Raw genomic sequence first — 23,734 nt, 5'->3', positions numbered from 1 at the left:
ATGTACATACACAAGGGGCTGGAGAGATGACTCAAGTGTTAGGAACACTAGCTTCTCTTCCAGAGGACATAGTTTTCACCTCAGCACCCACGTTGGTCCCCTCATACATGGACACACATCTTCCACCTCCGAAGTCCACAATACTCATTTCTGGGAAAGGCTTAGCACAAGGTTGAGCCAAGAACTGCCCATACTGATTCCAAGGTCAAAGAGTTGTCCTCATAAATAACTAGCATTTAATTAGAGCCATGGGAATCACTTATCCATAGGTTTACAGCTTGTACTTATTTCTAATAGGTGTCACTACATAACTGAATTCCCCAGTCAGCTTTCTGAAAAAGAGTGCCCAGGAATTTGTATCTCAAAACACTTATTCTCTCTTTTGTACTTTTAGACTCAACAGAAACCAGAGAGAGGTGGAGGAAAGATGCTTAAACACAAAGCCTGAAGCCGGGTGGGCAGAAACAACCTTGAGTAAAACAGCTCTGGGTAGTCGCTTAGAGCTCCAGCTGCTCCCACTTAACCTCAGGGAGGGCAAGGATGGAGTGCTCGGGTTGGTCTTCAGAACAGCCCAGAAGTCAGCAGGGGGAGCGACAAGGGAGGGAGTCAGCTGGAAGAGAAGCTGAGCAGCTGGAAGAGAAGCTGGGAAGCTTCTGTGGTTTCTTGTTAACTTCTGAGCAGCAGTGGGGGGAGCGGAAGCCAACACCTGCACTAGCCGCGCTGGGCTGAGCAGAAATTCCAAGTTGACATTCAGTCGCACATCCAGGAAGTCATGACTTGATTCAAAGCCTGCCAGTGTGCGTCAGGTTCAGTATGACAGCCATGTCTCAATCTGACTTGAATTATTTCTTTTGGAAGAAATAAATTTATTATTAAGAAATTAAGACTTTGAATGGGTAATTCACTATTAATAACAGAACTAAATGTGTGAATGAAAACCCTCCCGACAATCTGTTTCTGATCCTGAAGGGCATCTGTGTTCAGTTTTATTCCTGTAGGTGTAAAATCTCTGCAGCAAGCAAGCAAAAATAAAGCATTTTCTTAACTACCTTTGTGTTTGCTTTAAAAGTGTGTGTGTGTGTGTGTGTGTGTGTGTGTGTGTGTGTGTGGTGTGTGTGTGTGTGTGTGTGGTGTGTGTGTGTGGTGTGTGTGTGTGTGTGTGTGTGTGTGTGTGTGTGCTGAATTCATGTGTATGGACCCACGGATGTGAATGTGCATGCTGCTGCACTCACCTGTGTGTGCACGTAGACACCAGAGGTCAATGTTGAGTTCCTTCCTCAATTGCTTTCCAGTTAGTTTTTCTTTTGTTTTTAGATTAATTTTGTTTTTGCTTATGTTTGTGTGTGTGTACATCAGTCTATGAGTGTGTGTCACATGTGTACTAGTGCCCATGGACACCAAAAGAGGGTGTCAGATCCCCTAGAGCTGGAGTTACAGGCAGGTAGACAGGAAGCAAGCTCAGGTCTTCTGCAAGGGCAGCCTGTGCCCTTAACCGCTGAGCATCTCCCAGCCTTTATTCATTTCTTTATTCATTTCTTTAGAGCCAGTGTCTCTCTCTCTGAACCAGGAGCTTGCTGTTTTCAGTAGATTGCTGGCCAGCGAGTCCGGAGATCTGCCTGCCTCCACCTGCAAGTTGTGGGGGTGCAGGGATAATGATTGACCTGGGTGCTGGGTGTCCAAAGCCAGATCCTCAAGGGTTGCCCACGGAGTCGGCTCCCCAGCCCCAACCTAACTGTAGTGACACCCTGCTTCTTACTTTTGTTCTAACCTCCCCTTCCTGAATGTGCCTTCAAAATCTCAAGTGCCTCAAGTGACTGTTTTCTTCCTCTAGCTGTGGCCTTTTGTTGTGTGAACGTGCTGTAATTTAACCTGTCCCTTGCAGATGCTACTTTTTCCAGTCTTTCTGATATGATTATTTACCTTCCTCCCCATCATTCCAGAGCACACACATCCTTAGTGAACACTCCTGTGTTTACAGCATGTGGTTTGGGTAGACGTTACCACATGGCTTCATTCTTAACTGTGCACTGATAGTAAGTTTCCTTTCCTGCCAATTCTCCGTAGATCAGGATAAATGCAAAAACACAGTTGTCACCTCCGGAATAAGAGACAGTTTATTCTGGAACCAAATATGAGCAACCATGGCTCAGGAGCACAGACTCATGTGACTCTAAATACCATGTTCCAATGTGGTAAGTTTCACCAAGTTTTTATAGTAAAAGAACAAAGAAAGTCATAAATCAAGGTGCATTAAAAGCACACTGTTAGGGCCAGTGGGGTGGCTCAGAGGTGGCTTGCTGTCAAGCCTGAGAATCTAAGTTTGTGTTTGATCACTGGGATTCATGGTAGAGGGGGAGAACTGATTCCTCACTCTTGTCTTCTGATACCTGTGCATATGTGCACACACATACACACATACATACACACATGTGAACGCACATACACACACATACACACATGTGCACACACATACACACATGTGCACACACATACACACATGTGAACACACATAAATGTATTGGGAAAAAAACACTGGTAGGAATATCGAGTAAGTGGATTAAATCAAGGCAAGGAATTCTCTGCCATGAGGCTCAGATGCTACCTGACACTCTTAGCCTTTGAGATGGGGGAAGCTGGGTTTCTTCATTCCCAAGGGTTTTTCCCTCACTGTCACAAACATGCTGGGCTGCTCGGAAGTGGGCAATAAGTTGCTGTGGGATGGTCTGTGTGTCAAATTACTCTGATGGGTCAATAAATAAAACACTGATTGGCCAGTGGCTAGGCAGGAAGTATAGGTGGGACTAACAGAGAGGAGAAAAGAAAGAACAGGAAGACAGAAGGAGTCACTGCCAGCCGCCACCAGGACAAGCAGCATGTGAAGATGCCAGTAAGCCACGAGCCACGTGGCAAGGCATAGATTTATGGAAATGGATTAATTTAAGATATAAGAACAGTTAGCAAGAAGCCTGCCACGGCCATACAGTTTGTAAGCAATATAAGTTTCTGTGTTTACTTGGTTGGGTCTGAGCGGCTGGGGGACTGGCGGGTGACAAGATTTGTCCTGACTGTGGGCAAGGCAGGAAAACTCTGCCTACAATAAGTGGGTATCAAGGGAGCTAAAGACAGCCTGAGATAAGTTGTCTCCCAACTGGTAACACTCCAGCATTCCACCATCACTAAGTTTAACCAAGTCAGCTTGAGGAATGTGTAACACAGGTGTGGCTTTTCCCACTGGGAACTTCACAGCAGAAGGTTTCTGTGAGGCACACACACACACACACACACACACACACACACACACACACACACACTTCAGACACCACGGGAATAGGGTCAGAACACAGGAGAGAGTATAGACTTCGCAAGGGACTTTCACAAACCATCAGGAGTGATGCAGAAGGTGACATAATTTACAGAGAGGTGCAGAAGAGACGCCCCTGCTGAGAAGAAGGCTGCCGTGGCTTAGATTGAGTTGTCCAGGACATGAGAATTCGATTTCCTTTGATTATAGACTTAGTTCAGCTCCTCTCATCCCTGAGAATGGGGACTCTGGTGGGGTCTCCAGATGTGGTCCTGCCTCTGTTATGGGATTCTAATCCTTGTATTTCAAACAGAACTATGTTCCTCTACACAAAAAATCCAGTTATTGCTATTGCTGTTGCTATTGTGGCTACAGCAATGGACTCCTCGATTCTGAAGAGACTGGTCAAGAGGAAGACAGGACAACCAGTTGGCTCACGTAGGCTCCCTTCACACAGGGGTGCTGGAGTTCCTCGTTTCACCTCGGAAAGCATCTTGAGTGACAGAGCTTGCTGGAGTGCCCTGGGTGCTGGCACAACTGTCCGCTGCTTCTTTGGGTCAGCTAATCGGACTCAGTCCTACTGAGAACACTGGAGACATGTTTGCCTCACCGAGGCAAGAGACCTGGGATCCCTTGCCAGTAATAAATGGACTCATGATGCAGCCAGATTCAATTGCCAGAAAACTTCTGAAACTCGAAGCTACCCCTGTCTCTCCATCTCTGTCTCTGTCTCTCTATCTCTCTGCAGACATTGCTCGAAGGTTTCAGGCCATCTGACAGAGACAGGGAAGTATTGGCAACGTCAGGCTGGAATGTCATCTGCTGTCCTCCTGGGCATGACACTGTGCCCTGGAAGCAGAATGCAGCCATAATGTGTAAGCAGCCACCGAGATAGAGTACCAGAAGAGACTCGAGCTGGCTTAGCAAGATTCTACAAATAAGATGCTTGGCACAATTGATTTACTCCCTCTTATTACTCCTGGGAAGATACTCATCAGAGTGGAAATTGGTTCTATCTGAGGCACAAGTTTCTCAAGCAATATCCTAACATACAGTAGCTCTTACAGATCCAACTAAGCTCCATCAACGTCACCTTCAGGGTTAAAAGGGTCCTAGACTCCAGGATATAACTAAGAAGAGGACGTAAGGCTGCTGAGAGGGGACACCACAGCCTGGAGACACTGGCTTGCACTGCAAGATCCTTGAGATCTTGGAGGGAGAGTTTGGAGCGGAACAGGAACTTAGTCGAGGGGACCCAGATGGCAGAAAATGGATGCTTGGTTTGGATGTGTTTGGGTGTGTCCGTAAAAGGTTCACTGAGGCTCAGTACCAGTGTGGTGATGCTGAGAGGGCCTCTGAAGTCCAGTGGGAGGTTTACAGTTATGGGGAGCCCTGCCTTGGCAACTACCCAGGTACTTCTCATGAGACAGTGACGGTATCTGAGAAGAAGAAATCTCAGGTGAAGACTTGGATCCATCAGATTGGCCTGTGGCCATGTCTGTGGGACATTTTCTTGATGGCTGATTGATGTGGGAGGGTCGGACCTACTGTGGGTAGTTCAGCCCCAGGCATGTGGTCCTGCTCTGCATAGGAAAGGAAGCAAGTCAGAGGAGCAAGCCAGTGGACACACACTGTTCCTGCCTGGCCTCGTCTTCAGTTCCTGCTGCCAGATGCATGCCCTGGCTTTCCTCGGTGGTGCAATGGAAAGTGAAAGCTGAGATAGACCCTTCCTCCCTTGCGCTGGTGTTAGTCAGTGTTCTACCACATCAACAAAGAAGCACACGAGGACAGGGATCTTGCATTTGTTCTTATAAAGAGTTGTTGTGAAGACGAGCAAGAACAGACCTCCCCTCTCTGGCTTCCTACCTCCCTCTTCCTGTTGGGAGATTGTCCCTCATGGGCCTCACCACACCAGACCCTCGAGTGTCTAGAATGGTGAGCTGAATAAACCTCTTTTCTGGATAAAGCACCCAGCCTCGGCCTTTCAGTTATAGTAAGAGAAAACTGACTAATACAGTAGGTGTGTCTGACTCACAGAGTGGCTAAGAAAAGCAGTCTATACAATTATAATTCCTTTTCTCATAAACAGCACATTTACCAAGAGCTCTAGACTGACTCTGAAAATCCCTGTCATGTATATCATGTACCCCACAAGCCATGGAGAGGCTACGGCTGACTCAAACTGCGTTAGTCAGCCACTTTCCAGAAAATGCTGGATTCTTCATGGGCACCCGTTGGAACCACACTGAACAACTTGATTTAGGGAGGGCCAAGTGATCCCAGGGTTTAAAGCAGCAACGGAAGCCTGTGGCCAATGGAGAGAGCAATGGCGGTCTCCACCGGGAGCGTTTCTTCCCGGTACCAAGCCCCACCTAGCGGAACTGAGACAAGGCCAGACAAATGCTTATTCATGGAAGCGAGACTAAGGAGGGCCCTGGATTTGGGTCTGGTTGGCAGAGCAGACTGCCGTAGCCACAGCCACTCCACGACCTTGGCGCCAACATCACATGAGCTCATTCCCGCCGGCATTGCGGAGTTGAGTGTGCGTATTTGCCTGCATTAACTATTCTTCATCATGGCTCAGTGACTTACTCTTCTCAGTTTTGAATTTCAATAGGCAGCAGGAAGGAGTCAGCTTGGAGATTCACTTGCCTTTTTCTAGAAGAAAGGCACCCCCCTGCCCCCCCCCCCGTGTTCTCACACCCATTTCTTCCTTCAGGCAGTCTGATGTTCCCCATCCCAGCATTCTCTCCCCTCTTCCCCCCTCAGGCAGTCTGATGTTCTTAGGATGTGATTGTATCTGAGTTCCTAGGATTGCTAGCTGAAGCCTGTCATGTTCATCTTTAAAATAATAGGCATGGTTTCCCCATCTTTACTAGTACCTAGGCGGTGTGACATCTTTAATTACTGGAAGCCATCTTCACCAAGTGCCTGTGTGTTGACAAATACTTCAGACTTCTCCATGTCTTTGTAGTCTAACTGAAGACAGGCAAGGATGAACATCAGAGTTGTCAAGTTCAGGGGAGGAGGGGTACAAGGCCCTTCTGCGTGAGTCTGCTCTCAGGCCTGGAGTAGCTGCTACGGGCGGGTTCACAGTCAGAGATGAGAAAGCTGTGCTTAGCATCCTCCTCCTGAATAGATCACGTGCCCTAGCAGAGCTCACTATCCAGAGCGGGGAAGGAGACCAATGGTGCTTTCGTCAGTTCACAAAGCACAAGATGTTCCAAACCCATCTTGCCAACAGTATGGAGTGGACAGTGTCAGCAGGTGTGAGCTTATTTCTCTTTTCTTTAGTCATTATAGATGGAACCCCTTTTTACCGGGAGCACCTAAAATTCAGGCTCTTAAACAAAGCAGGTGGACTTTCAGGTCCCCAGAAGGGAGCTCAGTTGGTGAAGTCCTTTGACACATGTTCCAGTTTTGTTTCTGTTGCTGTAACAAATACCCTGGTAAGGAGCAACCCGGGGCAGGAAAGGGCTTATTTGGCTCATAACTCCAAGTTACAGTTTTGGGGAATTTCAAGTCAGGAAATCAAGCTGCCAGTCATATCACACCCATAGTCAAGAGCAAAGAGAATCAACTCATCTTTGCTAGCTTGCTTCCCTCTTAGACAGTTCAGGGCTCAGCCCAAGGAATGGTGCCACCCACAGTGGGCTGAGTCTGCCTACATCAATGAACCATCAAGATAATCCCCCACAGACATACCCACAGGCCAACCTAAACTAGATAATTCCCCACTAAGACTCTTTCCAGGTGATTCTACGTTGTGTTGACAAGTTAGAGTAACTAACAGAGAACACACAGGCATGAGGGCCTGGGTTCAGTTCTACAGAGATCCCATAAAAAATGTTAGGCATGGTGGCTCATGCTTGCAATCTCGGCACTGAGAAGGCAGAGGCCGGAAGGTCTCTGGAGTTCACTGGCCCTCCAGGCAGGCCTACTGGGCAAGCTTCTGGCCAGTGTCTCAAAAAGCAAGGTAGACAACTCCCGAGGAACAACACCCAAAGCTGGCCTTTGGTTGACACACAGGCTCACATACCTTGTTACCTCAGGGTCTCAAACAGTATGAGTTTTTTCACCAACTGGCCCAGATACTGGGGTTTCCAGAGTTTTTGAATGACAAGCACTCAGTGCAAGTTAGCAGAATTTAAATCTGTTGTGAAGCTTATGCTGATACAATGTGATATTTCAGTGTGAAGCTGCCCTTTTCCCTTCCTCCCTGCCAAGTAGCTCTTAAAAACCTTTAAACTGTTGAAGAACAATCTTATAGATCAACCGAAATTTCTTATGGTTGTATTGAATTTTTACAATCAGGGTCTTTAAATCTGGGTGTTTTAATATTCACCTGGGAAACTTAAAAATATTCCCTAGGGTGCCAAAATGCTTTGACTTGTAAGAGTGGTAAAGAGGGCAATGGTTTGAAGCACACTCTGGAAACAGGAAGACATCGAAATCTCTCCCCATAAAAGAGGGAGAAGAATTGAACACATCAGAAGATCTTCAATGAAAACAGTGACAGCAGTAGCTGCTGGTGTGGCTGAGGAGAAACTGAGTCACCTGTACAGCTGTGTGAATACAAACCATGTAAGTAATTTAATTTTGTTAAGCTTTGTCTAAAATGTGTTTTTTAATTTAATCGATGCATGGTAACTTATGGGCTAGTGTGACTTTTCTTCCTTGGTCTGTCTCTTCTTCCCCTCTGACATCTACTCCCGTTTTAAAAAAGATACTGTTTTGTTTTATGTGTGTGAGTGTTTCGCCTGCATGTACATATGTGCACCACCTGTGTGCAGTGTCCACAGAGGTCAGGAGAGCACTGGATCCCCTGGGACTGGAGTTCCAGGCAGTTGTGAGCTGCCATGTGGGAATGAACCCGGGTCCTCTGCAAGAGCAGCCAGTGCTCGTAACCACTGAGCCGTCTCTCCAGCTCCTCTACTCTCTCTTCATTGCTCTCTCGAAACTTCCCTTTGAGACAGGCTCACTATATAGCTCAGGCCGGCCTTGAACTATCAGCAATCCTTCCTGAGCCTCCCATGTGCTGGGATTACAGGTGTGAGTCATCATGTCTGGCTTATGCCATGTCAATGCACACATTCAATATACAGTGATCATATCGAGCCACGTGCATATCCACTGTCTCAGGTAGTTACCATTTCTTTGTGTTAAGAAGTCCTCTATGCTGGCTGCTTTTAAATAGGGTTATTTTTGTTATCCCCCGGAGTTAGTGGAACATAACTTAGAAGTCACTTCTCTTACCCTTCTGCAGCATGGTGCCCGCTAACCCTTCCCTCACCCCTCCCGTGACCTCTCCCCAGGCTCTGGTCATCTCTCTCTCCTCATCACTTTGCAATCAACTCTTCAGATCCCACAGATAAGTGCAGGCATGCTGTATCTGTCTCCATGTCTGACCTGTCTCCTCTGACAGTCTTCTCCAGTTCCCTGCAGTGTCTACAAATGAAGAAGCTGCACTGTTCTTGACTGAATCGTATTCCATGGTGTATAAGGACGTCCTCCTTATCTGTCCGCCTGTCCACCTGTCCATGGACAGTCCTCGACTGAGTTATATTCCATGGTGTATACAGACAGCATCTTCCTTTTCTGTCTGCCTGTCTGTGGATAGTTCTGTCCACCTGTCCATGGACAGTCCTCGACTGAGCTGTATTCCATGGTGTATAAGGACAGTATCTTCCTTATCTGTCTGCCTGTCTGTGGACATCTGGGTTGACTGCAGTTCACATGTGAGCACAGACATCCCTTCAATGAACAGACCTTGGTCCTTTCCAAGGGTTTCCCTAAGTGAGATTATTATATTGTATAGTAGTTTATCTTTTTTTTTCTTTTTGGGATTTTCATGCTGTTTTCCATAACAGATGTACTAATTTATATTCTGACCCACAGTTTCTGAGAGTTCATGTCCTTCTGTCTTTCCCAGAGCTTATATTTGTCTTTTAATAACAATTCTGACTGGTAATAGGATATAATAAATAGGAAACTTGATTTTGGTGTGGTTTCGCATTTCCCTGATGGCTAGTGATGTTGAGTAGTTTCTTTCTCTCTCTCTTTACATAAGTGTGCATGTTCATATGAGTGCAGTGTCCATGGAGTCCAGAAGAAGGCATCAGATCCCTGGAGCTGGAGTTACAGATGGTTGTGAACCACCCAGCACACATGCTGGGAACCAAACTCAAGTCCTCTGGAAGAGCAAGAAGCCCTTCTAGCCACTGAGCCATCTCTCTGGATGCTCTTTTTTTTTTTTTTTTTTTTTTTTTTTTTTTTTTTTTTTTTTTTTTTTTTTTTTTTAAGATTTATTATTTGTATTTGTGTGTGTGTGTGTGTGTGTGTGTGTGTGTGTGTGTGTGTACATATTTGATGGTGGCCTTGGATGCCAAGAGGGTGCTAATTTGTGTATCTTACTTAGATTGATGTCTGTTCAGGGCATTCACTCATGTTTAAAATCAGCTTATAATTTCCGTTGCTGTTGAGTCTTCTGGATCTCAAGGCCCTGTCAGTCAGCAGCCGTGGGTTTTCCCTGCGTTCTTTTCGATGGCATCTTTTTTTTTTGAGCAGCAGTTTTCAGAGATGTTAGCTCGTTTGCCAACTTCTGCCTTTGCTGCTCATGCTTTTGTCCCACTTCCAAACATCTTTGCCCAGGCCGTTCTCGGGAGCACCCCATGTTTTCCTCTGCTCTGCCGTTCTCAGGAGCACCCCACATTTTCCTCTTTGCCATTCTCAGGATCACCCCATGTTTTCCTTGCTGACTTCATCGTTCTGGCCTTACATTTACGTCTCTTATCATATTGTATGTGTTCATTTTCCATATGTTGCTGGAGAGGCTCCTGCTTCGCTCTCCCGCGTGTGGATATGAGGCTTTCCTTCTCCCATGTAGGCTCTTTCTGCCTCTGTCTGAAAGAAGCAGTCACACCCATAAACTTGCTGATTGATGTTAGTGTTTTGTTTTATTTCCTTAGTTCACAGTCCTTTCACATTTTTAAAGAGAATTTTGTGCATGGGTACTGTGTTTGCACCATTTCCACCCCATTCTCTTCCCTTTCAACTCTTCCCATGCCCCCAGGTGGTCGGCTGTGAATGCAAATACATAAGCAACTCAGATGCCCTCAGCAGAGTCTCCTGGAACACGTGTGTTGACAGTAACAATTAAAGGAGGATGGGGACATGTTGGTCTTAATGCTGGTGCCATGTTTAAAATTTTATGTTGAAATAATGGTAGGTGGGTAGGAAGTGCCCCAAACTGGATGTTTCATGTGGGATTCTTCAGTGGCAATAGTTTACATAACTATATTGGAACCAAAAGCAGGAAATGCTGGCCTGGAGACAACGGAGACCTTAAGAAAGCATATCGCTCTTGCAGAAGATCTCAGCATTTACACCAGGGCTCACAATTGCTCCAGGGGATCCAGTGTCCTCTTTTGGCCTCTGTGGACACCTATATTCAAGTGTATATACCCACACACAGATGTACAAATACACACATAATTTTTAAAAATTAAATATATTTTTTAAAAGAAGGAAACAAGTGTCAGTGTAACCCTCAGGAATTATTTTAATTTTTCCTGTCTCTCAAGCACACGTTGGAGTGTGTTCAGCTCTATGCAATGTTAGTCCATGGATAGCTTCCTGTACTATTACCATCGAGATACGGGATGTTCTTCCGTCATGAGCCTCCCTTGCAATACTTTCTGTAGGCCACACTTCCACCTGAAACCTCTGGCAAGCACTATAGCTTTGTTCTTTTAAGAATATTCCAGAATGCTGTGGAATCATGATATAATCAACTTTTGGAAATTTACACCCCCCCATTCAGTCTAATTCCTCTGAGGTCAATTCAAATTCTTGTGTTTATTATTCGTTTGTTTTTTAATTACTGAATGGCAGTACTTCATGTACAAATCCATTTCACCTGTTATTCATCTGTGGCTATCTGGGTTGCTTCCAGTGCTTGACAAGTATCAATGAAACGGCTGTGACTCTCTGTGATTCCTACAGTTGTTCACTTGTATGGCACCTGTCTGGTTAAATTGGAATGAAATTGAGAGACTAGTTTCTGTTAATCCTGTGTGCCCTACAGGTGCACGAGCATCTAGCGTCTCACCATCCTCACCATGTGCTTGGTCTGGTCACTGTGTTCCATGTTAGCCTTCTGATTGTGTGTGTGTGTGTGTGTGTGTGTGTGTGTGTGTGTGTGTGTGTTGCATGTGCACCCACAGACAGAGGCCAGAAGATACATCAGATCCCTTGATGATATGGTTACAGTCTTTTTTTTTCTTTTCTTTTTACATCTCCCTGATATGAGTTCTGGAAGTGAATTCCAGTCTTCATATTAAAGCAGCCAAAATTCTCTTTTTTGGTAAAGATTGATTTACTTTTACTTCATTGCATGAGTATTTTGCCTGCATGTATACATGTACACATGTGCACCATGTGCGTGCGGTGTCTGTGGAGGCCAGAAGAGGATCCTGGCTCCTCTGGAACTGGGATTGCCAACAGTTGTGAGCCACCATGTGGGTGCTGGGAACCAAACCTGGGCCCTCTGGAAGAGCATCCAGTGCTCTTAACCACTGAGTCATCTCTCCAGTCCCTGATAAGTTGTCTTTGTTAGCTTCTTTGAGGCAGAGTCTCTTGTAGCCTAGGTTGACTTTGAACTCACTCTGTAGCAAATTCACCACATGTTCGTGTTTTCACCAGCCACTGCTACATCACCTTTCGTAGTACACCTCATCATTTGTGTTGATCATGTTGTAGTCACTTAATTTTTTGCTATTAAATATTTATTATTTGTTCTAGATATGGAAATTTCATTGGATGTGTGATTTATAAATACTTTATACTCATTTGTAGCTTTTCTTCTATCCCCCTTTAAAAAGAGGATTTATTTTTATCTTTTTGTGTATACATGCATCTGTGTGTAGATATGTGCACATGAGCACAGTACCCACAGATGCCAGAAGAAGGCGCCAGAGTCTTCTTGGAGCCGGAGGCACAGCTGGCTGCCAACTATCCAGTATTTCAAGAGATCTCGAGTGGGCAGAATGGACATACCGAAGTTTCCAGTTAATATAAAACGATACTCTGTACTCATGGACAACACTTGAACTACAGTACTTAATATATGGCTTGCTTCGGAAAAGTATGAGTGCAAGCCCAGCTTTAGCTCTACAAATTAGAGCAGACCAGCTTTTGCTTTCGGAAAATTTCCATGGGAAGCATGAAGTCGTGCATATAAACACGTTGACGTCGTTCAACAGCTGGAAGGGCTCGTCCTGGGCGCGAGCACAGCAGGGAGCAATCAGAGCTGGAAGAAGAAGAAGTGATTGGCGTGCTGACATGCCACCACCGTAAGAACTGCAGCGGGGAACAATTACATCGCTCAGAGAACACTTCACAATTGGAAGGAAGAGAATTATTTCAGCACTGAAAGATTTCACAGCTGTGCTCCCAAACAAACCTGGAAATGCACATTATAGGTACTGGAAACAAAAGAGCCTATTATTTTGTCTCCTTTTAGGTAAGTGGTAAAGTACTGGGAGGTGGCAGAGCAGAGATTCTAAAGGACAACTCAGGCGCCTTGTCAGCACCCAGGTCCTGCTGGCTGTCGCAGCTAAAAGGGCAGCTCTCTCCCCACAAAGGCAAGGTTAGATGTGCAGTGTCAGCGTCGACTTGCACAGCTCCTTCTTGCCTTGGATGCACAATGATTGTCTTACAGTGTTGATTCAGGGATGGCTCAGAGAGTTTTGAGCGTTTATTTGTAGAGACTGAAAGAGCAGCCTCGGGGTTGGTTCTCACCTTCTACCTTACTTGAGGCAATGCCTGCTGCTGAGCCACAGAATTATGGGGATTCTTTTGTCTGCGCCTTCATCTCTGCCCAAGAGATTTGGGATTATAGATATGAACCACTGCATCCAGCTTCATGTGGCTCCTAGGGATATGACCTCAGGCCCTGATGCTTACCTGCAACCTCCTTACCCACTGAGCCCCCTCAGCCCTTCCCCCACCCGGCGTTCTGTTTGCTCTGTCTGTGGGTTGCGTCACTTATTGCTGTACATGGCCATAAGAATTGGATGCATGTCTGAGTCTTTGTATGGCACATAAATGTGTCACAATACAATGCACTGAACCTGGTTCTCAGGTCCTACCCTGTGGGAGCCCCACAAAGATTCCAACTTGTAGTTTGACTCAAGGCCAGAAAGTCAGAGTTTATATTGCTCTCCAAGGCTGCATGATAGGGTGCAAAGGCATGGTTGCCAGTGTCTTATACTTCAGTGCCTAATCACAAGATGCTTTGCCGTGGGGCGTGGTTACTAGGTGTTTTGAAGGGTCTACACTTGGTTGTACATTTGTGCTTTGATCTTGAAAGGGGGAGGTCTTTTGCCTCTCCCCTTGCTAATGTATAAAAGGCCTATTAGAATTAAACTAGAGGCTGCTGGGTATTGACCCAGAGCCATCCCAAAGCTATCCTGTGTCTCTGTCTTTTTTTTTTTCATCTATATTTCTATCTAGCATGTCTCAATTCTTCACTCCCCTCTTCAGGGAACCCTTCGATAGGTTGGGGCTGAACTCCAACACTGAACCCCGACACCACTCCTTACAGAATATTCTAGGTCCTAGAGTGTCTAAACCCTTCCTGGACTGGCGAATCCTTCTTGCAAGTATGCAGTTCTTAGCTGTGTCATTCCCTCCGGAGCCTGCTTCAGGGAGATTTTAAGGCACATGCTGTGTCTTGTTCAGGTTACTGAACTATATCTGGAGCAGGGCACCTTCAGAGCACAGCCTTGAAGTCCTGGGAGACTGTCTTCAATGCTTTGGGTATTGGTTCCCAAATCAATGAATTATTATCTGGGAATAGAAGAAGTTAAACATCTGAGTGACCAAGGTTGCATTATTATCTACTGGAGGAAAAAATGTCATAATAAGAGAAAAGTCCTACTTTATTAACCAACACCAGACAAGGTTGTCCTGGGGATTAGCATCATATTAGAGGAGATTTTCTCTTCATGTTGCTGGCACCAGCCTGTTCTGTGATTTGATCCAGAAAAAGAGCCAGATAGTCAGAAAGTCAGAAACTTTGAGCCAAGAATATCCTAGGAACCTTTTATAATGCTGTAAGATGCAGAGCTGGCAGGGATCCTCCTTCATGTGAATGTACACCAGTGATGCTGTAGTTCATTTGTGGGGCCAGAGAGAGGGCTCTGGTGGCAATGTGCTTTCTCTACAAGCACAAGGACCTGAGTTCCATTCTCAGAAGCCAGGTGTGGTAGCAAACACTTGCAATTCCAGCAATGGTAAGGCAGAGGCAGGAGGATTCCTTGATCTCACTAGCCAGTCAGAATAGCTCAAGAGGGGAACCATAGGGTAAAAAGTGACTGTGTCAAAAAAACAAGACGGATGGTCTCTAAGGAAGGACACTCAAGGTGGTCCTCTGACTCAGACATGTACACACACATATGTGCATGCATGCCTACACACACGGAAGTTCTCACTTGCAAGAAGGCCTCACGCTGCCTGAGAATCTGTAATGACGGTATACTCTTAGGCAATAAATCATAAACCAAACATACCCAAGCCTGTGTGGCAACCATGAGTGGGTTCTAAGGGGTTGCAAGCTTCCTAGCAGAAGAAAGAGCAGCCTCGGAGCTGCTCCTGGGAGTCCTGATGTCACTTGGGTCTCATCAGGAAAGCAGACATTGTGCTAGAAAGTATGCGTGCTTAGGAGCCAAAGAGAGGCCTTGGCAGTTAAGAACACTGACTTTCCCAGAGGACCTGGTTTGAGTTCCCAGCTCCTACATGGCAGCTCACAGCAGTTTGTAACTACAGTTTGTAACTTTTCTGCCTTCTTGGGCACCAGCCATACATGTGGTGCACATATGTATATGCAAGCCGGTCACTCAAACACGGAAACATGCTGCTGGTTGAAAAATAGAAGGGGCCTGTGTAACCCTCCCTTGTAGCAATTTGAATACTGTTAAAGGCTTTCAGAGTTCCAAAGGCGCTCAAGAGTCTGGGAAGATATGGCCACAGCAACCTGAAACCACAGGGCATTTTTCACCAAGCTTGGAGATGTACCCAGCAGCACTGGATTCTGCACTTGTTAAAGGTGTCTGCCTACAGACTGTAATTTAGCCTCATGTCCTCCTCTTAGACTTCTGGCTCAGTCACTTTTACGTGGCAAGAATGCAAACACCCATCTTCTCCTTTTCCCACAAGAAGGTATATGTCTTTGGTTAAGACTTCCAAGACGAAGAGTAAGCCAGTGTGCAGCTCTACACCACTACCTGTGCAGTGTGCAGCTCTACACCACTACCTGTGCAGTGTGCAGTTCTACACCACTCCCTGTGCAGTGTGTGGTTCTTCACCACTACCAGTGCAGTGTGCAGTTCTACACCACTACCTGTGCAGTGTGCAGTTCTACACCACTACCTGTGCAGTGTGCAGTTCTACACCACTACCTGTGCAGTGTGCAGTTCCACACCACTCCCTGTGCAGTGTGCAGTTCTACACCACTCCCTGTGCAGTGTGCAGTTCTTCACCACTCCCTGTGCAGTGTGCAGTTCTTCACCACTCCCTGTGCAGTGTACAGTTCTTCACCACTCCCTGTGCAGTGCGCAGTTCTACACCACTCCCTGTGCAGTGTGCAGTTCTACACCACTCCCTGTGCAGTGTGCAGTTCTATACCACTCCCTGTGCAGTGTGCAGTGTGCAGTTCTACACCACTCCCTGTGCAGTGTGCAGTGTGCAGTTCTACACCACTCCCTGTGCAGTGTGCAGTGTGCAGTTCTTCACCACTCCCTGTGCAGTGTGCAGTGTGCAGTTCTTCACCACTCCCTGTGCAGTGTGCAGTTCTACACCACTCCCTGTGCAGTGTGCAGTTCTACACCACTACCAGTGCAGTGTGCAGTTCTACACCACTCCCTGTGCAGTGTGCAGTTCTACACCACTCCCTGTGCAGTGTGTGGTTCTTCACCACTACCAGTGCAGTGTGCAGTTCTACACCACTACCTGTGCAGTGTGCAGTTCTACACCACTACCTGTGCAGTGTGCAGTTCTACACCACTACCTGTGCAGTGTGCAGTTCTACACCACTCCCTGTGCAGTGTGCAGTTCTACACCACTCCCTGTGCAGTGTGCAGTTCTACACCACTACCTGTGCAGTGTGCAGTTCTACACCACTACCTGTGCAGTGTGCAGTTCTTCACCACTCCCTGTGCAGTGTGCGGTTCTTCATCACTCCCTGTGCAGTGTGCAGTTCTACACCACTCCCTGTGCAGTGTGCAGTTCTTCACCACTCCCTGTGCAGTGTGCAGTTCTACACCACTCCCTGTGCAGTGTGCAGTTCTACACCACTCCCTGTGCAGTGTACAGTTCTTCACCACTCCCTGTGCAGTGTGCAGTTCTACACCACTCCCTGTGCAGTGTGCAGTTCTACACCACTACCAGTGCAGTGTGCAGTTCTTCACCACTCCCTGTGCAGTGTGCAGTTCTACACCACTCCCTGTGCAGTGTACAGTTCTTCACCACTCCCTGTGCAGTGTACAGTTCTACGCCACTCCCTGTGCAGTGTACAGTTCTATGTCACTCCCTGTGCAGTGTGCAGTTTTATACCACTCCCTTGCAGTGTGCAGTTCTACACCACTCCCTGTGCAGTGTGCAGTTCTACACCACTCCCTGTGCAGTGTGCAGTGTGCAGTTCTTCACCACTCCCTGTGCAGTGTGCAGTTCACCACTCCCTGTGCAGTGTGCAGTTCTACACCACTCCCTTGCAGTGTGCGGTTCTTCACCACTACCAGTGCAGTGTGCAGTTCTACACCACTCCCTGTGCAGTGTGCAGGTCCACACCACTCCCTGTGCAGTGTGCAGTTCTTCACCACTCCCTGTGCAGTGTGCAGTTCTTCACCACTCCCTGTGCAGTGTGCAGTTCTTCACCACTCCCTGTGCAGTGTGCAGTTCTACACCACTACCTGTGCAGTGTGCAGTTCTACACCACTACCAGTGCAGTGTGCAGTTCTACACCACTCCCTGTGCAGTGTGCAGTTGCACACCACTCCCTGTGCAGTGTGCGGTTCTTCATCACTCCCTGTGCAGTGTGAAGCTCTTCACCACTCCCTGTGCAGTGTGCAGTTCCACACCACTACCTGTGCAGTGTGCAGTTCTACACCACTCCCTGTGCAGTGTGCAGTTCTACACCACTACCTGTGCAGTGCGCAGTTCTACACCACTCCCTGTGCAGTGTGCAGTTCTACACCACTCCCTGTGCAGTGTGCAGTTCTTCACCACTCCCTGTGCAGTGTGCAGTTCTTCACCACTCCCTGTGCAGTGTACAGTTCTTCACCACTCCCTGTGCAGTGTGCAGTTCTACACCACTCCCTGTGCAGTGTGCAGTTCTACACCACTCCCTGTGCAGTGTGCAGTTCTACACCACTCCCTGTGCAGTGTGCAGTTCTACACCACTCCCTGTGCAGTGTGCAGTTCTACACCACTCCCTGTGCAGTGTGCAGTTCTACACCACTCCCTGTGCAGTGTGCAGTTCTTCACCACTACCTGTGCAGTGTGCAGTGTGCAGTTCTTCACCACTCCCTTGCAGTGTGCAGTTCTACACCACTCCCTTGCAGTGTGCAGTTCTACACCACTACCTGTGCAGTGTGCAGTTCTACACCACTCCCTGTGCAGTGTGCAGTTCTACACCACTCCCTGTGCAGTGTGCAGTGTGCAGTTCTACACCACTCCCTGTGCAGTGTGCAGGTCCACACCACTCCCTGTGCAGTGTGCAGTTCTACACCACTCCCTGTGCAGTGTGCAGTTCTACACCACTACCTGTGCAGTGCGCAGTTCTACACCACTCCCTGTGCAGTGTGCAGTTCTACACCACTACCTGTGCAGTGTGCAGTTCTTCACCACTACCTGTGCAGTGTGCAGTGTGCAGTTCTTCACCACTCCCTTGCAGTGTGCAGTTCTACACCACTCCCTGTGCAGTGTGCAGTTCTACACCACTCCCTGTGCAGTGTGCAGTTCTACACCACTACCAGTGCAGTGTGCAGTTCTACACCACTCCCTGTGCAGTGTGCAGTTCTACACCACTCCCTTGCAGTGTGCAGTTCTTCACCACTACCTGCATACCTCGGAAGGTTCTCTCACCCTTCCTAAGGGAAAACTCTATCCTGCGTGCTCTCAACCTCACCTGGGCACATTGCCCGGTCCTCTAGAGTCCTTGTTAGTGACCCTCCTAATGCCCTCTTGAACCGTGCCTCGTCACCTGCCTCTTTACCACAGCAGACCCTGAATTCAGTCCCTGACAGACCACCGCCCTCCCCTCTGTCCTCTCAGCACTCCAGTTGAATTCTCGTTCCTCCGTGAACTGACAGCTCTTTCTTGCTGCAATGCCAGCCAGCCCTGCCTTTCTCTAAGTCTTCTTCCAGCTCCGAGAAGCCAGTGCTTCCCTTACACACGTGACCCACATTTGACATAACCAGCATTCACTCATCCTTTCAGAGGTTTGGTCTCCGACTGACCAAACTAGAAATCCAGTCAAGGAACATCACCAAAGTTCCAGAGGCCTCCCTCCTGGAGATCACACAGCCTAATGTTTTCTGTGGTGATAAAGTGCACACCAGGCAAGTCCTCCACCACTGCACTACAGCCCAGTCCTCTTGATCAACCCTTTCTCGGGGCCATTTGTCTTCTTCTAGCTTGAGAAGTCCTTGTCTTCAGGCTGGCATCAGATGCCTTCAAGTGTAGTGGGTAGCTGTTCCAGCTTTGACCTTGAAGCACCGCCCCAGTGAGGCAGCTGGTAACTGCCGCGCCTACCTAGACCTGCCCCCGGGGCATGGCTGGGACAGGAGTCCTTAAGACCTGAGATCCAGATGTGCTGGTCCTCTTAGTTCCTAGAGATCCTGGATGCTGGATGGCAGATCGAGTCAGAGTTCTCCAGAGAACTGCTAGACTGCACCTCACCTCTCCCGGATCCTGTAACCGATCCCTTCACTGGTGGTAAGTTACTCCCAAATAAACCTCCTTTTAACTACATGGAGTTGCCTTGCTAACCCCCACATTATTCAAGCCTTCTCATACGTGCTCAACACAGAGTAAAAACTGACTGCTGAGTGCTCAGCCCTAAAGGGGCATCTGAACACCCACTCCAGGGCACAGAGGCCTTCAAGAGAGGGGATAAAAAGAACGTAAGCACCAGAGAAATGGGCAGAAGGCTGTTTTCTGGCCTGCTCTGGCTGATGCACTCATAAACTCCCAACAGCTGTGTGCACAAGACCTACACAAGATAGAGCCCCGTAACAAAATTATCCAGAGCCAGGCACGCTGCCCAGAGTTGTCACAGCTTCCTGCTTCAATGGTGCTTGAAGGAACCTGGCATGTGACCTCTCTGACACCAGCTGGCCTCGCCAAGCCACAGTCCTCTGCCTCCACATTGTCTGGCTGCCCCAATGCCACCACTCCCCTGCCTCACCACCGGAACCCCCACTGGGCTTTGAGGCTCCCACCAACCACCAGGTCAGCTTGGATTGACCACCAGCTGTGTGCCTCCTGTGTCTATCTCAGGGTCTTTCTAATTCAGCCAGGACGATGAGACTCCGAAGAAGTTTGCCGAATACTTTCTCCACCAGTCTCGTGAGGAGAGGGAACACACTGAGAAACCGATGAAGCTGTGGCACCAATGAGGCGGCAGAACCCTCCTTTTGGATGTCAAGAATCCAGACTGACGACCGGGAAAGCCGGCTGGATGTGATGGCGTGTGCCCTGCACTTGGGAAAGAGTGTGGATCAGTCACTAGTGGAATGGCACAAACTGGCCACTGGCACAAATGACCCCAAGTGCGACTTCATTGAGACCCATTACCTGAGTGAGCAGGTGAAATCCCATCAAAGAACTGGGTGACTACTCCTCCACCATGTGAAACATGGGCTCCCCTGAATTTGGCATGGCGGAATATCTCTGACAAGTACACCTTGGGACACAGTAATAGTGAGAGCTAAGCTGACTCCCCTGAGGCCAGAGTGACTTCACTGGGCACCGAAGCAGTGCAGGCCTGTTGGGGCTGCCTTTGCTGTTTCTGTAAAACGCATCAAAACATCCATTCAAGCTTTTAACTTATACCATTCCTTCAAATAAAGAAATTTGGTACCCCCCCCATTACCCATTATGTTCCCTGACGGCATTCTGCTTACCCCTGCCCAAACCACATCCTGGCACCAAATGGGAGGAAGCTTCCTGCCCCTGAGGTTCCTATGAGTTCTTTGGTGGTGGGTCACTGTGGCTCACATTACCAACCAGAGAAAAGGCCACATCACATATGAAGTTATGACACCTGTAGTGGTTTGAATGGAATTGTCTCCCATAAGCTCACAGGGAACAGCACTATTGTGAGGTGTGGCCTTGTTGGAGGCAGTGTGTCACTGTGGAGACAGGCTTTGAGGTCTCATACATGCTCAAGCCACAGCCAGTGAGACAGACCACTTCCTGTTGCCTGTGAGTCCAGATGTAGAACTCTCAGCTCCTCCTCCGGCACCATGTCTGCCTGTACACCACCATGCTCCCCGCCATGATGATAATCGACTGAACCTTTGAAACTGTAAGCCGCCGCCTCGATGAAATGTTTTCCTTTGTAGGAGTTGCCATGGTCATGGTGTCTCTTCACAGCAACAGGAACCCTGAGTGGGAGAACGGGAAACCTGTGACAACCCCAGAGACGGAGGGAGGGCATCATTCGAAACACTAGAGTGTTTCAGCTTCCTGGTCCCCTTTTCATTCCCCAGGAGCCACCTGGGGCCTGGAAAGAAACTTGGCCTGTAATAGAACCTCTGAACGTTGTTGGTGAGAGAGACTAGCAAGTGTTTCTGGCTTCGTGGGCCAGGTGTGAAACTGGGGAAGTGCTACCCTCTCTGCCTGGACTGCCCCCGCGAGGGCTTTCCTGCAGGACAGGTAAGCTGTGTGCCCAGTGACCATCGCTGGAGATAGGAGGAGGTGGGGAAGCCCAGGTATGGAGAGGGTGCTTGACGGGTCTAGAAGGTACGATTGGGGCAGGATGAAACTGGCCCCGCCTACAGGACCTGGCTGTCTTGGGTTGATTTCTTAGGACATTCAGGCCCTTACTCACTTTCTTTCCTGAGATCACACAGGCCGTGACAGCGCTTCAGATAGGGGCTAACTCCGTACTCACAATGTTGTCTGGTTCTGTGAGGACAGCATCCTTTGGTGGCCGTCATCCCTGCTACATAGTGTTTAGGGCCAGCCATGGAACTCATCAAGGAATAACGACTCCGCTAACTTATTAGACTGCCTGCTTACCCCTCTGTCTTGTCCCATTATCTCAGACCCTAGACAGTGGTTCTGATCTTGAGGCTGCCGACTCTAACACCTACTACAGAGGAATCAAATTGTGCCTTGCTTCTTCTTGGAGAGTATTGACAGTCCAGCCTCACTCATCTCTAAGGTTACCCTCAAGCTCCTGACCATTGCCAATGGTCTGGATCTTCAGGGAAAGCCCAGCAGTCATAAGAAAGTAGTTTTCACATGGTCTTGGATCTGGTATTTTGCTTGGCTCCCATTCTCCCAGCATCCCTTACAGGGCTGGAAGCCACCCCCACCCCCACTGAACCTGAGATCCCCTGCAAGGGGCTGGGATACCAGCCCTGGAGCCTTGCAGCCAGGTAAGTGGTACTGAGCACTTGAAATGTGTCTGATCGGAGATGAGGCGGGCCCAGTCACACACCAGATTTTGCAGGCTAAAAAAGCACTGTAAAATACCTTACTGTGTTTGCTGTGGTTTCAGGTTGCAAATGTAATATTTGGGGTGGATTAAGTAAATTCTATTACTCAAACTGATTCCACCTGTTTCTTTTTCCCTTTTAAACATAACTACTAGAGAATATAAAATTATATATATGTGCACCTTTTGCAGGCAGTGGTACATCAGCAGCTTCCCACTGTCTCCTTAGTATTTCCTCTTGTGTAATTGTGGCCACATTAGATGTTCAGCCTTGGCTAAGATCTTTAGCTCTGAGGCCATCTCATATGAGCATGATCCCTGTGTGGTCCTGACTCCTAGAGGATACCACCTTCTTGGGCCCTGGGATGCTAGATTTGACTTATAAAAGACAACGGATGTTGGGTTAAATTTAAATTTTATATATATAGTAAATTATAGCATAAGACATGCTTATGAAAATATTATTTGTTGTGGAGCTGAAATTCAAATTTGTACTGGCATCTTGTCCTTTACCTGTCAGTCCTATAAACCAGAATCCACATTTCTCTCAGGTTCTTTTCTTCCCTGGGCTGCACCGATGACTCGGTCTTTGGCAGATGGCCTGGACAACCAGTGCAGTCCAAACAGCCTTACAGGAAGGTACTGCATTGACTGGAGATTCTTAGAACGTCCTGGCTTCCTGGCCCTCTTTCCCACGGGTCAACAGACTTTTTTGTAATGGGACCACCCCAAAGCTGTTAGAGGGTGTTTTCCTCTAGGGTGATAGCTGATCTGACTGGACCTCACTTTTTGGGGTTAGCATTAACTGCCCGAACTTTAACAGTGACTGTAGGCACATTGACTTGATTTTTCCTAGAGGGTGCAGTTGTCTGTGTTCCCGGGGTCACATCGATGCTTCACCTGCTTAGCAAGAAGCCTGAGCCAGTGAGAGCAGCTGTGCAAGTCCTTAAGGGCAGCCTTGGCCTTGTCTGTTCGTTTGGGGAAGTATAACGTGGACTGACATCTACATCACCACATCACAGCCTGGGCTTCCTGCTGTCTTTGCTGCCCTGCCTCTACCCTACACAGCTTCATACTCTTAAGAGGTACTGAGGGCCTCTGTAAGTCCCCAAAGGTAGTAAGTAGGGGGCACCCTCCCCTGTGTCCTTGGCCTCTGAAGTGTATTATTAGCCTAGTCCTTCTCATCCCAAGTAGAGTGGCTCACACCAATGCCTTTCAACTCCAGAAGCCATTTGAGTATAATCTTGTTTCATTAGTGTTTTATGGGTTTTTTTTTGAAAGGGTGGTTGGTTATATGCATGGCGCATGTGTCTGTGGGGTGTGTGTGTGTGTGTGTGTGTGTGTGTGTGTGTGTGTGTGTGTGCAGGTACACAAGTGGAGGTCAGAGGAGAACATCTAACGTCCTGTTCTATCCTCTTCCTTGTTTCTTTGAGGCAGCGTCTCTCACTGAACATGGATCTAGGCTTGCAGTCAGTAAGCCCAGTGACCCATGTCTCCTCCCTACAGCAATGGAGTTATAGTTACATATGTCGTCATGTCTGACTTTTATGTGAGTGCTGGGGATTTGAACTTAGTTCCTCATGTGTGTACAACAAGCCCTCATTCCACTGAGCCATTGCCAAAGTCCCTAGAGTGTAGTCTTAGTTGTCATAGTTCACTTAGCACATGTTAACTCTCTAGCATTTGCTTTACCATGGTCTAGGCCT

The sequence above is a fragment of the Peromyscus leucopus genome, chromosome 16_21 (assembly GCF_004664715.2).
Source record: "Peromyscus leucopus breed LL Stock chromosome 16_21, UCI_PerLeu_2.1, whole genome shotgun sequence".
In the NCBI taxonomy this organism is placed as follows: Eukaryota; Metazoa; Chordata; class Mammalia; order Rodentia; family Cricetidae; genus Peromyscus; species Peromyscus leucopus.
This window is presented reverse-complemented; position numbering follows the sequence as displayed.